Source organism: Balaenoptera borealis (genome assembly GCF_965194805.1).
Source record: "Balaenoptera borealis genome assembly, chromosome: 9".
NCBI classification, from domain to species: Eukaryota; Metazoa; Chordata; class Mammalia; order Artiodactyla; family Balaenopteridae; genus Balaenoptera; species Balaenoptera borealis.
Window position 1 is genome coordinate 9,154,922 of NC_138873.1, and position 15,711 is coordinate 9,170,632.

Here is a 15,711-nt window from a genome sequence, read left to right on the forward strand (position 1 = left end):
AAGAAAATTAAAGGTCAGAAAGAACTGGCCGACAGTCATACATCAGTGACTGTCAGCCGGAACAGAACCCAGGACTCCCTCCCACTGGTTCCATCCATCATGGAGCATACGGGCAGTTTCAGACACCAGGGCTCAGCATCTACTCATTGCAGCTCCCTGGCCCCCGTTTTCATACTTCACTGTAAGAAAACAAATCACTACAACATTACTTTCACTTATTCAGTAACAGAGGGAACCTGCCCTCTCCCAGCCTCTGGACTGCTGGGAGCTCATTTGCTGAGGGGGCCTTTCACACAAATCTCTCCAGAGAAAGGGATGTGAGGACTGATTTCTGCACCCGCCCACACAGAGGTAATCACCATCCTAGGCCTCTGCTCAGTGGAGGGTCACGAAGGATGGCTAAGAAATGTCATGGCCTGTAACTGCTCTCCAGATAACCTCGGCCCTACGCTAAGACGAACACAGCTCTAAGACGTCGGTAAGACTTGGCAAGATGCTCTATGAAATCAGGAAATAACCTTAAACGAAAGGACCCAGTTAACAAACAAGAATCTCAGAAAAGAGTGGATTGGTCTTAGGGACTAACTCAAAATAGATGAAGAATACAAAGAGTTTTTAAAAATGAGTTACATTCTCAATCCTGTCACTGACTGAAATTCTAACTTAACCTGAATGGTTCTCTCTGTACTTTAGTTTATCTGTTTGCAGAGGCAGTTCAAAACCCAACTGCCTGGCAGGTCCGAGAGTTCATAATTACCATTTGTCCTGCTGTAAGGAGGCCATGGATGACAGATTCCACAGCAAGTACAAAGTATGTGTTGATTTCTTCTAGCAGTACTCTGTTACAAGTCTTCTCCTGAACCTATAGAAAATACGGGTGAATTTCTCTATAACTGAGGTATATAAAAAGGCTTTCTAACTATGACTCAAAATCCAGATGCAATAAAAGACTGATAAATTTGACTAGACAAATTTTTTTAAACTTTTATATGGCAAAAAATATAATAAGAAAAGTTAAAAGATCAATAACAAACTGGGAGAAAACATCTGCAGTATACATTACAAATAAAAAACTAATATCCCCAATACACCAAGAACTTTTAAAATGTAAAGATGGCAAAGTAATCAAAAATCCTATGGAAAAATGGACAATGTGACTAGGCAACCCATAAGACATAAAAATGGTCCTTAAATATTTAAAAAGATGTTCGATTTCACTCATAATAAAGGATATCCAAATCAAAACTACATTGAGTTACCATTTCTCATCTAGAAGATTGGGAAAATTTTTAAAGCTTGAAAATACTTTTTCTGGTGGAAATGCAAAGTGGGTCAATCATCATGGAAAGGAGTCTGGCAATATCCAACAAAACTACTTATGTTTTCACACTTGAACACAGCAATCCCACTTCTAAGAACTTATCCTGAAGATACACCTCCAACAATACAAAAATACAGGACTTTCCTGGTGGTCCAGCGGGTAAGACTCGGTGCTCCCAATGAGGGGGCCCAGGTTCGATCCCTGGTCAAGGAACTAGATCCCCCATGCATGCCGCAACTAAGAGTCTGCAGGCCACAACTATGAGTCTGCAGGCCACAACTAAGAAGTCTGCATGCTGCAACTAAGGCCCGGCGCAGCCTAAATAAATAAATAAATATTTTTTTAAAAACCAATATGAAAATACGTATGAACAAGTTATTCACTGCAGCATTAGTTATAATTACAAACTACAGAAAACTCTCTAAATATTCAAACTTGGACACTGTCTGAATAAACTCTGGTACCTTCACACAATGGAGCACCGTGGGCTATAAAAAAAGATGAGGACATTCTGTATGAGCTGACATAGAGCCACTTCCAGATGCTAAGTAGAAAAGCAAAAGTACAAAAAAGCATATATATACACCTAACATTAATACAATGTTGCCAATTATATCTCAATAAAACAGGAGAAAAAACAAATATATAATATGCTCTCTTCTGTTGTGTCAGAAAGTAGAGGCACCCCCAATGACTGGAGTGCATCAAAAGGAGACACCAGCTTGAAGGGGCTTCCACTGGCCAAACATGGAACAATTTGAGCAAAACTGGGTCTCAGCAATTAAGTACAATGAGCACTGAAGAAAAAAATTGAAATCCATAAGTTCATACTGGTAATATGTAAATGAATGAATGAACGGGGAGAATGGGGAGCTCTTGCTTACATAGAATGTCCACTGGGAACATTCTGTGGAGGGAGTACTGCAGCTGAAAATCAGCAGTTTGCAACCATCATAATAAAAACTGGCTCAAGCAAGAATCATTAATGGATGACAAACCTATGGAGAACATCCTGATAAGGAACAGGCTATCTGTGTGGTTTTAAAGTGTCCTCCCATAAAATGCCTGTCAAATGCAAGGGGAAAACATGGTAACTACACGGCAGGGAAACTGGACAACACTTTGGCCAGGTGATCAAAATTAGCATCAGCAATGAGGGGCCAATAGATACCATGAGCCTCCACATAGTATCTGAGAATAAGGCAACATCCAGTATCACTTACAGGGTGTTCAGCTGGGGACAATTAACCTGAATTAAACCCCAAATGCAGAAACATTCTATTAGAGATGGGGAAGGGTATTCTTCTAAAATGCCAATGACATTGGAAAAAAAAAAGACTGAAGAACTGTTCCTGATTAAAAGGGTCTAAACATACATAATAACTAAATGCAATCTGTGAGCCTAAATTAGATTCTGTACTAGAGAAAAAATTTTGACAAAAAACGGAATATACTGCAGAGCAACTAAGCCTGTGTGCCACAACTACTGAGCCCGTGCGCCACAACTACTGAAGCCCACGCGCCTAGAGCCTGTGCTCCGCAACAAGAGAAGCCACTGCAATGAGAAGCCCGCGCACCACAAGGAAGAGTAGCACCCACTCGCCGCAACTAGAGAAAGCCGCGTGCAGCAACGAAGACCCAATGCAGCCAAAAAATAAATAAATAAATATAGAAAAAAAAAAAAAAGAACAATTATATACTCAGAATTTTAACCCAGCTCTGAAAACTACCTGTCTGGGAGACCAAGCATCGGTCTGATATGACTTTTGGATGTATCATGATACAGGAGGCACACTGTAATAAATGACTCAAATGCTCTCCTACAGAACTGGTGACATTTCAAGATTCCTCACAGAAACTGAAAACAGAGATAGATAATCACAAACTATTTTATTCACACAATTGTTTTTATTATAATTAAATCGGTTGTAAAATCAGAAGATGGAAATTCCTTATTTAGTGTAGAAAGAACCAAGGTCATCTGAGGTGATGCATTTTTGCAGACAGTCGGGAAGCAAGTCTGTTGTATCCCTCCTCTCACACACATGGTGCTTTGGCTGTGTGATAATTCATGACAGGAGAAAACAAGTACAGAATTTTAAAGTCAAATAAGATTTTCTCTTTGACTTGTGAATTATAATTGGCCAATCTCTAGCAGCTGCCTCTTAGAAACTGTATTTTCTAAATGTTAATAGGCCCCAAGTTAGCAATAAATATGAACATATAGTGGGAAAAAAAAAAGGAATATAGACAGTACGTTAAAGCATCGAATCAATGTTATCAATAAATCTTCTGAAGGTGATAACTGTACTATTGTGGTTATATGAGAGAATGTCCTTATTCTTAGGATTTATACACTGAAGTATATATATCAGGGTAAAAAAATCAAGAAATATATTCTCAAATGGTTTGGGAGGGGAAATACGCACACACACACACACACACGCAAGCAAGCACAAGTTAACAACAGGTCAATCTGTGGAAAGGCTGAGTGTTTAACTTTCTTGCAACTTTCATGTATGTTTGAAATTATTTCCAGATAAAAAGGTTTTAGGACCTTGGACAAAAGGCCTTTTAAGTCATACATTAATAAGCTCTCTGGGGTAAGCATGCAGCTCTGCCATAATCCTCAAAAAAGAAGCAGAATTGTCCAAAACGACACAGTTCAATATGGTAGCCATGAGCCACATGTGGCAATTGAGCACTTGAGATATGGCTAATTCAAATTGAGACGTGCCAACTTTCAAGGACTTAATATGAAAAAAGAATATAAATTATCCCATTAAGAGTTTTTATACTGATTACATATTGAAATGATATTTTAGACATATTGGGTTACATTAAATATATTATTAAAATAAATTTCACCTTTTTACTTTATAAGGTAGCTACTAGAAAATTTTAAATTACACATGTAGCTCATATTGTATTTCTCTTACAATGCTGATCTAAAATATAATAATACCTTTTTTTGAAAAGAGATGTTTGTTGATCTCTTAAACAAGTATTTCATTACTAGAGAAAAATGTCAAGGAACATTACAGATTCTGACTCCCCTAAGGTGATTTCAATCTTGGAAATAAAGTAGATAATTAGGTTTTTTTAAGGCATAATTAAGGGAAAAGAAAAATTTAAGGCCTAGGAGACAAGAAAGAGCTCTCTGGTCATGTTGTTTAAATAATTGCCTGATTAGCCACAAATCCCATCTGTAGCAAATTTCCTGAAGAGGGGAAAAAATAAAATCTAAACTCATGAAAATACCAAGCGAATGGGAAGACAATAGATGGTTTTCACACTTCTGTTTTCAAACTCTGTATGAATAACATCAACTTCCCAAATCCTAAACATTAACTTACAGTATCTTATAAACAAAGCCTTTAAACAGTTACTTCTGCTACCAAGGAGTTTATGAAATAAACTTGACTGACAACAATGTTATTTCCAACGTTACTTATTTTTCCGTTTTGGGGTTCTGACTGACAAACTCTTCCTTAACTCTAAAGGTTTAAGAAGGACATAAAGAGGAGAACTGAGCGAAGACAGACAAAACTGGTTTTTGTCTGAAACACTATTTTAGGGATTATACACAGGGAGGAGAAAGGAAGGTTGGGCACGAGCTTAAACAGGATTATTTCAGGATAACGAAAGGTCCCTGGGACAGAGACAATTTCCTCTGTATTTTAGTTATCCAAATCTAACTAGGCCAAGTGGAGAAAACAACAAATGTCAGTAAGAATTCTATACAACAGCAACAATGAGGGATAGAAACCAAACGTAGGTTGCCAGAAGGTACGATAAGAACACCCAGCAGTATAGTCTTGGGCAACGTGCATAGGTGTGTTTGTTTTGGAAGTTCGGAGTCAAGCATGTGGACTGAACCAATTAGAATCACCAAACTGACTCACAGCACAGGATCCCGGGCTCTCTCTCCTGACCCACACTCTCCCCACCCACCCCAGACCATATCCCAGAGAGATGACTTCGATCAACTCTAGACAAAAATCTCCTACTAGAATACAATGCCCGCTGCCAGCGCACATGGATCCATTTCTGCGTTATGTCTAACAGCCTCCCTGCTGAAGGATCAACAGATGCACCATGCACCCCCGAGGCCCCGAGTCAGGCCCCGTGGACTCAGACAGAAGCTGACAGCATGAATGAGCTCTGCTTAAGACGAAGTCAAGAGTGCCGTGCAGATAAGGAACCAACACAGATGAGGCGCCCATAGTCCCAGAATCCCAAACCTATAATAAAACTACTGGCACGAGCCCAGCCTCCCTCCCGGCTGGGACACCTCCCATCCTGCTCCTAACCCCTCACCTGCTTCCCACCTCACATTCCATCCCCGTATTTTGCCGTCATGAGGCCAACTCATGCAGTCTCAGCAAAGAGGCCATGGCTCCACTGATCTAGCTTCAGAGGGAAATGCAGATGGGTAAAACACCCGAGGATGACAGTGAGTCTAACAAGAATTAAACAAGAAGTAAGACTTAATGAGCTCTTCTATGTGCATTGTCTGTAGGTCACATCTTTCAGTCACCACAACCACTTTAGGTGGCAGGTGTTATGTTCCCTTAGAGATAATGCAACCACAGCACACAGACGGTCAGTACTTGTCCCAAATCACACAGAAAGGGGGTCAACTCAAACCCAAGCAGTCTGGCTCAAGAATCCATAGGTTCAGCTATTAATAAATCATGAACACAGATTCCACAGTTCAGGAAATATTTCTTTGCCCAGGACTTCAGTAACAATCTCATTCTCATTTGCTCTCATTTTGACATCATGAAGCTTGAAGCTGCTTCCCTAGGAGGCTACTACCAAAAAAATTATTGTCCTGTACCCACATCCCTCTCTCACTCTCTAGCAAAAATACACCCAAAAGATAGCTTGCCATGAGTCTAAAGTACTCTCAGATATGATCATTTATTTTTATTAAGAGAAAAAAATTAGACAAACCAAATTGCTAAAGGAAAAAAATGAACAATGCCATTATTTTGACAAATTCTATTTTCTTAATAAAATACAATTCTATTATATTCTGGGTTTTGTTTAGGGAAAATAAATCTGCATTTAATACCTTTAAGAATCTTTAAAAAATATCTTAACAGGAGATTTCAGATTTAAGATATCAAAATAAAGATGATCCTAATCCATCTCTTAGAAATCACCTCAAAACAAGGAGCATGAAAACACACACAAAAGCCATCTTCAAGGTGCCCTGACCACAGCATATGAAGACAGAAAATGGGTAAGGAATGTGGCAACTGGCTTCACAAAACAGAGGAAGGCCAAACAGGGTCCCTGCAGAGAGGTGCCTGGGAGAAGGAAGCCCGGAAAGGCTCAGGAATGAGGCTCAGGGACTGCGAGAGGTGCAGGCGGGGCTGAGGCCAGAGGGCCGGGGTGAGCACGTTAGCCCAGGCACCCACGCAGCCAGATGACACTCCCGTCCCTGGAACCGTCAGAGACGTCGCCAGGCAATTCTCACCGCAGCATCAGAGCCTGAAGGCCTAATCCCCTGGCACAGTGAGCCACAGAAAGCAGTCTCGGGGACACTGGGCACAGAGAAGACAATAACGAGGCCTGAAAACCAGGGCATTTTCTGAGAGGATCAGAGTGTGGAACCTATCTTCCCCTACCCCTAGTAGCTTCTATTCTAGATTCTGTCCCTATGAATTTGGCCATTGGAGGTAACTCCAATAAATGGAATCATATAATAATAATTTTTAAAAAGTGTGTGGAATCTGAGGGGCTCCAGGCTCAGTCTCAGCTCCATCAATTAGCAAAGGTGCAAGCTGCTCAACATCTCGGCACCTCAGTTTCCTCATCTATAAGATGATGATAAATAGGTTCAAAGTCCTAGAGCTGATGCCAGGATTAAACGAGGTAAAGCTCTTACAATGGGGCCAGTACACAGCAAGCACTCAATCAATATTAGCTCCTCCTCCTGCCCCTTCTACTTCTACTATTACTACCTCTCCCCCAGCACACACACGCCCCCCTCCTCAGGCTCTCAGGATGCTGACAGCAGGAGTAAATTCACAGGCATGCAACCGGAAGGGCCTATGTAGAGAAACTGAACAACCCCAGTGAATATGCTTGGCTGCTGACATTTAGCAGTCAGCAACAAAACAGTTGATTCTCCCCCAGATTATTCCACAATAAAGCCCATCAGCTGAAATACCCGCCCCCTCCCCACCCATACACACAGAGGTGACAAAAAGCTTTCTAATACATTACTTTTAAACATCATCATGAAATTTCAGAATATCTGGGATAATGAGCAGATGTCAGTTTTTTTTAAAGGCCACATATAACTGACTTAGAATAATAATATAGTAATAGCCAATTTTACCAAGTCCTCATGATGTACTAGGCACTGTTGTAAACGCTTTACATACAGTAACTCATTTAATCCTTACAACAAACACATTTCACAAATGAGAAGATTATGGTATGAAGAAATTAAACAATACCCTTAAAGTCACAACACTACTGAGTGATAAAGCTGGGACTCTTAAGTCCAGCTTCAGGGCCTGAACTCTTAACTATTATGCTTCTCAGTAATAACTCTGCAAGTTTGAAGACTATGGAAAAATGCCTTCAAAATTCTGAAGGAATCAACCTAGAAATATATACCTAGCCAAACTATGAATCAAGAGTAAAGGCAAAATTGAGGTATTTTCAGACATACAAGTCTTAAAATTTATGATTTACGAATTCTGTCTTAGGAAATTCTGACCTAAAGATCCAGAAACATGCCTATTTCTGCCTCTTTGCTAGAACAGTTCTCTGTTCAAAATAAGAATTCATAAGACACGTTTAAAAGAGCTGCTTCTCAAATACCCTCAGTTTGTAAGTGGCTACACTCCCGTCTCACTCATTAACTCTGTTTCTCTGCTCATTATGGTTCACCTTTCTTGAAGCAGTGTCTCACAGAAGGAAAAACACACACGCATGAATTCAAATCCCAGATCTGTCATTGCCATCATCTAGTTCTATACTTCAGACAACTTCCATTAACATCTCTGATCCTCAGGTTCTTCAGCTGTATACCAGGGATAATAAAACAAAGCTGTAGAGAGTTGTTCTGAGGGTTAAACAAAACAGTGGACATAAAGCACATAAAAAATTGTGGCCATATAATATGCGGCAACTGTCATCAGCAGTAGCAACATTATTTCCTTGCAAACCATATTCATTCTCTGACATGCAGGTTATCTGGGCAGGAATGGCTCTGCTTTCATCATTGTGGAGCCAAAGTCCAGCAGTCTCCAGCCTAGCGTGGCCCCTCAAGTATTTATAGAACCCAAAATGAGTGAGTAAATAGAGTATGAAATACTTTAACATCACCATTTATATACACGGCATTCACTATTTTCAGAGTCCTTTCAAAGGCAGGGAGGAAAGACAACAGACTTGACACAGATATTAGCAGTACTCTGTGGAAATTTACTTTCCTGTATCTGAATGTTCAACTTCTTAACTGCTAAGAATATAGTTGGCTTCACAGGGTTCTACTGTTCGGTGTGCTGCAATAGCTTACAGTATGATTGCAGATCAGGAGAACTATATAAAATCATGAGTTTAATTATGGAAATGAAAATTAATAGAAACTTATGTGATTAGGCTAGTAAAATGTTCTTCAAAAAAAAAACAAAAGTCCTTTCAAAAATATACTCTCATAGATTCTCACGACAACTCTGAAAGAAAGAAATTACTATTTCAACTTAACCATGAGTAAACTAAGGACATGAACAGCTTGGACACACCAGCTAGTTAAGTGGTAGAGCTAGAACTTGTTGGAATAGAGATACAGAAAAACAGGAACAGAGCGGGGAACGGACAGGCCATCACCACAGGAAATAAATCACCATCCTCCCTTCCATCTTTCACTGTGATACCATAGTGGGTGACCACAAATCTACCAAAAGTCACTTTTTATGAAGAATTTAGAAGGAAGATAAAAGATTCCCTGTGTCTTCTCACTGGCTTTAATCCAAAATTTGTCAAATTTGCTCTCTGGAATTAGTGTGTGACCCTTAAATATGTTGAATCCTGTACAAATGTTTATAAATCAAAAGCAGTTTTCAAATCTCTTTTAAGTTTAAGAAAGCTGACCATCACCATGCACAGTGATGCAAAAACAAGCCCGGGCTTGGCAATCCACCCAGAGCCCTGGGGCTTCTAGAAAGGAGGGTGAACCAGACACACCACGGAGCATAACAGAAACCTGAGATTCAACTACAAGGGGAGATCATTCTTATAATCCAGAAATTCTCATTCTTTTCAGAATTGTGACCTATTTCCTACAGTATTTTTAGGAAAGAGAGAAGAAAACTAAAGTACATCAGATATAAATTAGAATACTTTAACAATACTTGAGAAACTAAATATACCCTGGTAAGCAGAGCCCTCCACAATGGGTTTACAACAGAGTTTAAGTCAAAAGATCTGTGAGTAGGGTTGTACAGCATGGTGTGAAGGAGAGAGGAAGGCATGTTTCAGACATCACTTGGGAGTCGAATACAGTGGGAGGCCTTGCTGATAACCGGATCTGGGAAAAAGGAAAGGGCAGGGAGGTTGCTGCACTGTATGTGTGACTCACTGGCCAGCCCTGGGGCCATCTCCTGAGACGGAGAAGACAGATGGAGGCTAAAGGGGCAGTGGGAAAAGGAGTTCTCTCTTAGAGGACCTACAGTTTGAGTAAGCCTAGTGAGTGACTGATGTCCAATTCTGTATCTCATATAACAAACCGAAGAACAGAATCTGGAACTAGAAGGTGATGGCAGGTGGAAGATACAAGTTCGGAAATCATCAGCATATAGGTAGATTTAGCACCAACTTGGAGAGATTATCTAGAAACAGATGCATGCCTGGGGCCCTCCAACATTTATTAACTATGAGGTGAAAATAGGCAGAGCCAGCAAAAAGGGTGGAAAGTAGAGGCCAGATAGGTAAGAGGAAAATCAGGAGAGCCTGGTGTCCCGGAAAGCAAGAGAAAATAACGTTTCAACTCCACTGAACGCTTCCAAGACAGCAAGTGCAATAAAGTGGCCTACGGGTTTAGCAACGTGGGGTCATTGGGAATGTGACCATCTCAGTGGAGTGGTGGGAAAAGAAGCCCCACTGAAGTGGGCTAACAAGTTAAAGGAAATCAAAATAAACGAATGACATTTTAAATAGTAGGAGGTGAGGAAGTTAAGACACGCGAACAGACAATCTTCACTAAGTTTACCAAGCTACACAAGCAGGTAACTGTAACAAGGCATTACCAAGGCAAGCACAGAAGTCTGTTCGGTGTACAGTGTACAGCCTGGGGTGGGGAGTGGGCGGGGGCAGAGGGTCAGAAAAAGCTTCTCAGAGAAGAAGTAACCAGATCCAAGAATCCAGGAGACACCATTCCTACAGTGGATGTGTCCCTGTAATGAAACAAATTCCACCAAACACGCATGAATGCCTGTCCGCACTTAAGGGAAGAAAATCTCATTAAATGAAGAATCAGTGACTAACCTGTATGTCATCAATAATAACCGTAACAAATTGTTTTCTAGAAGAAAAACATTCCCAAGTTTTTCAGCTGTGAAACAGCAGATCACGAGATCTGACGTGCGCAGTTTGGTCATCCCATGGCCAGAAAACAGTAAAATCCTGCAACAGTTTTTGACTAGAGTTTTTAAGGTATGTCAGGGTGGGGGCAGGGGAACTTGGCTCCTCGAGTGGAAGGGCAGTGAAGATAAGGTAACTAAGCAATGGACAGAGATGACTTAAACGTCAGCCTTCCCGAAAATGAAAAAACATAAAACTCTTCAGAGGTTGCTTTTCACGATTCCCTTAAAGGAAGATACAGGCTCATAATCATGTACTCAAAATCCTTGCAGCTAGGTAAGTTTTGAAATTCAGAGTTTTTGAAATTTTAGGTCTGAAAACAGGAGACACCATCAATATATAACACCCCCAGTAGGGTCTGGGCAGCACCCATAATAAAACATAAATATTTCTGCAGCTGACATGATAGGATGATGACAAAAAATAGCCTCACATCAGTTCATGTCTTGCCATTAAATGAGTCATGCAAAAACTTTCCATTTTCAGAGCGCTTAGATTTCACAACTGTGGATAAGGGACCGCGAACTTACACCTAACACAAGCTTTAAGAAAATAAAGGTACGTTGAAGGAGAATGGCAGAGCTCTGGGATCCCATTCCAGCTCTCCTCCATACGAGCTGTATGAACCTAGGCAAACCAGTTAGCATTCATAAACCTTAGCTTTCTGACCTGTAAAATGGGAATAATGATATCTATCCCTAAGTCTACTGTGAAAACCTGGTACTATGTCTGGCCCTTAGCAGTAGGATGACTAAACATCCCAGTTTGCCTGTGACTTTTCCAGTTTTAGCACTGACAATCACACATGCTGGGAAACCAGGATGGCTGGTCACCCTACTTGGCAGGCACTCAATAAATAGGAACTATTCTAATATTAAGAATAGAAATTAGCACAGGGAACAATTACAATATCATGTAATAAACCATAATGGAAAAAAATATCAAAAAGTATGTATGCATATATAACTGAATCACTTTGCTGTACATCAGGAACTAACACAACATTGTAAATCAACTATACTTCAATTAAAAAAAAAAAGAACAGAAATTAAAAGTAAAAATACAAAATGGAAAAATCACATGAAATAGTTTCAGTAGTGAAATATCCATGTCACCAGGAATTATAATCACCTCTTTTGTGGTAGGCACAGTTCTAAAACAGCAGTCCCTGGTGTGCACACCCTATACGATTCCCTCACCTGGAGTGTGGGCAGGTCTGACCTAATCAGATGTGCCCTTTTTCAGAGATGGAAAGTCAGACTCAAAGCTACAGCAGATGCTCTCCTGCTGGCCTTTAAGATGTAAACGGCCATGTTGTGGAGAGCGCCATGTGGCAGGAGTGGTGGGTGGCCTCCAGGAGCTGAGGGCCTCAGTCCTACAACCGCAAGGAACTGATTTCTGCCAACAACCTGAACGCATCTGAGGGGTACCCCAGCTTCAGAGGAGCTCACAGTCCCTGATGCCACCATGAGACCCCATGCCCGGACTTCAGACCTACAGAACTGTGAGATAAGAAGTGGGTGTTGTGAGCCACCAAGTCCATGGTGATTTGTTACACAGCATTAGAAAAATATCTCTTATCCCAGGGATGCAAGGATTCTTCAGTATTCGCAAATCAATCAATGTGATACACCACACTAACAAATTAAGGAATAAAAACTATATGATCATCTCAATAGATGCAGAAAAAGTTCCTGACAAAATTCAACACCTATTTATGGTAAAAACTCTCCAGAAAATGGGCATAGAGGGAACCTACCTCAACATAATAAAGGCCATATACGACAAACCCACAACAAGCATCATACTCAACGGTGAAAAACGAAAAGCATTTCCACTAAGCTCAGGAACAAGACAAGGATGTCTACTCTAACTGCTATTATTCAACATAGTTTTGGAAGTCCTAGCCACAGCAATCAGAGAAGAAAAAGAAATAAAAGGAATACGAACTGGAAAGGAAGAAGTAAAACTGTCACTATGTGCTGATGACATGATACTATACATAGAAAATTCTAAAGATGCCACCAGAAAACTACTAGAATTAATCAGTGAATTTGGTAAGGTTGCAGGATACAAAATTAATGCACAGAAATCTCTGGCATTCCTATACACCAACAACAAAAAATCAGAAAGAGAAATTAAGGAAACACTCCCATTTACCATCGCAACAAAAAGAATAAAATACCTAGGAACAAACCTGCCTAAGGGGGTGAAAGACTTGTACTCAGAAAACTATAAAACACTGATGAAAGAAATCAAAGATGACATAAACAGATGGAGAAATATACCATGTTCTTGGATTGGAAGAATCAATACTGTGAAAATGACTATCCTACCCAAAGCAATCTACAGATTGAATGCAATCCCTATTAAACTACCAACAGCATTCTTCACAGAATTAGAACAAAACATTTTACAATGCGGATGGAAACACAAAAGACCCCGAACAGCCAAAGCAATCTTGAGAAAGAAAAACGGACTTGGAGGAATCAGCCTCCCCAACTTCAAACTGTACCACAAAGCTACAGTAATCAAGACAGTATGGTACTGGCACAAAAACAGAAATATAGATCAATGGTACAGGATAGAAAGCCCAGAGATAAACCCATGCACATATGGGCACCTAATTTACGACATGGGACAATGCAGAAAGGACAGCCTCTTCAATAAGTGGTGCTGGGAAAACTGGACAGCTACATGTAAAAGAATGAAATTAGAACACTCTCTAACACCATACACAAAAATAAACTCCAAATGGATTAAAGGTTTAAATGTAAGACCAGACACTATAAAACTCTTAAAGGAAAACATAGGAAAAACACTCTTTGACATAAACCACAGCAAGATCTTTTTTGACCCATCTCCTACAGTAATGGAAATAAAAACAAAAATAAACAAATGGGACTTAATTAAACTTAAAAGCTTTTGCAAAGCAAAGGAAACCATAAACAAGACAAAAAGACAACCCTCAAAATGGGAGAAAAGATTTGCAAATGAAACAACAGACAAAGGATTAATCTCCAAAATATACAAATGGCTCATGCAGCTCAATATCAAAAAAACAAACAATCCAGTTAAAAAATGGGCAGAAGACCTAAACAGACATTTCACCAAGGAAGACATACCGATGGCCAAGAGGCACATGAAAAGATGCTCAACATCGCTAATTATTAGAGAAATGCAAATCAAAACCACAATGAGGTATCACCTCACGCCGGTCAGAATGGCCATTATCAAAAAAGCTAGAAACAATAAATGCTGGAGAGGGTGTGGAGAAAAGGGAACCCTCTTGCACTGTTGGTGGGAATGTAAATTGATACAGCCACTATGGAGAACAGTATGGAGGTTCCTTAAAAAACTAAAAACAGAACTACCATACGACCCAGCAATCCCACTACTGGGCATATACCCTGAGAAAACCATAATTCAAAAAGAGTCATGTACCACAATGTTCACTGCAGCACTATTTCCAATAGCCAGGACACTGAAGCAACCTAAGTGTCCATAGACAGTTGAATGGATAAAGAAGATGTGGCACATATATACAATGGAATATTACTCAGCCATAAAAAGAAACGAAATAGAGTTATTTGTAGTGAGGTGGATGGACCTAGAGTCTGTCATACAGAGTGAAGTAAGTCAGAAAGAGAAAAACAAATACCGTATGCTAACGCAGATATATGGACTCTAAAAAAAAAAAAAAAAAAATGGTACTGATGAACCTAGTTGCAGGGCAGGAATAAAGAGGCAGACAGAGAAAATGGACTTGCGGACATGGGGTCGGGGGCGGGGAAGCTGGTGCCAAGTGAGAGTGGCATGGACATATACACACTACCGAATGTAAAACAGTTGGCTGGTGGGAAGCAGCAGCATAGCACAGGGAGATCGGCTCGGTGCTCTGGGATGACCTAGAGGGGTGGGATATGGAGGATGAGAGGGAAGCTCAAGAGGGAGGGGATATGGGGATATATGTATGCATATGGCTGATTCGCTTTGGTGTGCAACAGAAACTAACACAGTATCGTGAAGCAATTATACTCCGACAAAGATCTATTAAAAAAAAAAAGAAAAAGAAAAATATGTCTTTTAAGAGAGCATCCAGTTCAAAATTACAGGTGTTTGTGTGTGTGTGTGTGTGTGTGTGTGTGTGTGTGTGTGTGTGTGTGTGTAGTAAGGACAGAACAATCTGTAAACCGAAATTCCTTGCATAAAACTACCTTTTTTAATATGAAAAGTTCAAATCCAAAAGAAGTTTCTTACACAACTGAAACTTTTCATACATTGATGGTAGGGGTATCAAACGGCACAATCACTTTGGAAAACTGTTCCTGGCAATTCCTGTTAAACCTAAATGCATGCCTACTCTGCAACCTGGAAACCTGTCATGAGTGCACAGATCCACAAGAAGGCACGCATATGAATGTTCAGAGCAGGTTTCACCAAAACAGCGAGAAACTGGAAGCATTCCAAATGCCCACCATTTGAAGAATGGAGGAATGGAAAAACTGTGGTGTCCTCCTTCAGTGGAAAACTAGCACCAGTTAAAAAGAACAAACTAACAGCACACACGACAGGGATGAATCTCACAGACACAATGTTGAGTGAAAGAAGCCAGACACAAAGAGAATAAAATGAATGATTCCACTCACATGAAGTTCAAGGACAGGCGCAACTGATCTGTGATGACAGAGCCAGAGTCTGGGTCACCTCTCAGTGGGGTGTAGGGCCTGGGAAGGGGCAGCAGGTACCTGTGAGAGGTCCTGGAAATGTTCTACACCCTG

The 15,711-nt window shown here is 40.3% G+C and overlaps 1 protein-coding gene across 1 annotated transcript in view; it reads right to left on the reverse strand.

Annotated features, from left to right (window-relative positions):
* The window catches only part of TULP4 (TUB like protein 4), a 226,255-nt gene that overhangs the window by 145,979 nt on the left and 64,565 nt on the right, over nucleotides 1-15,711 (reverse strand). The gene's annotated exons all lie outside the window — the stretch shown is intronic.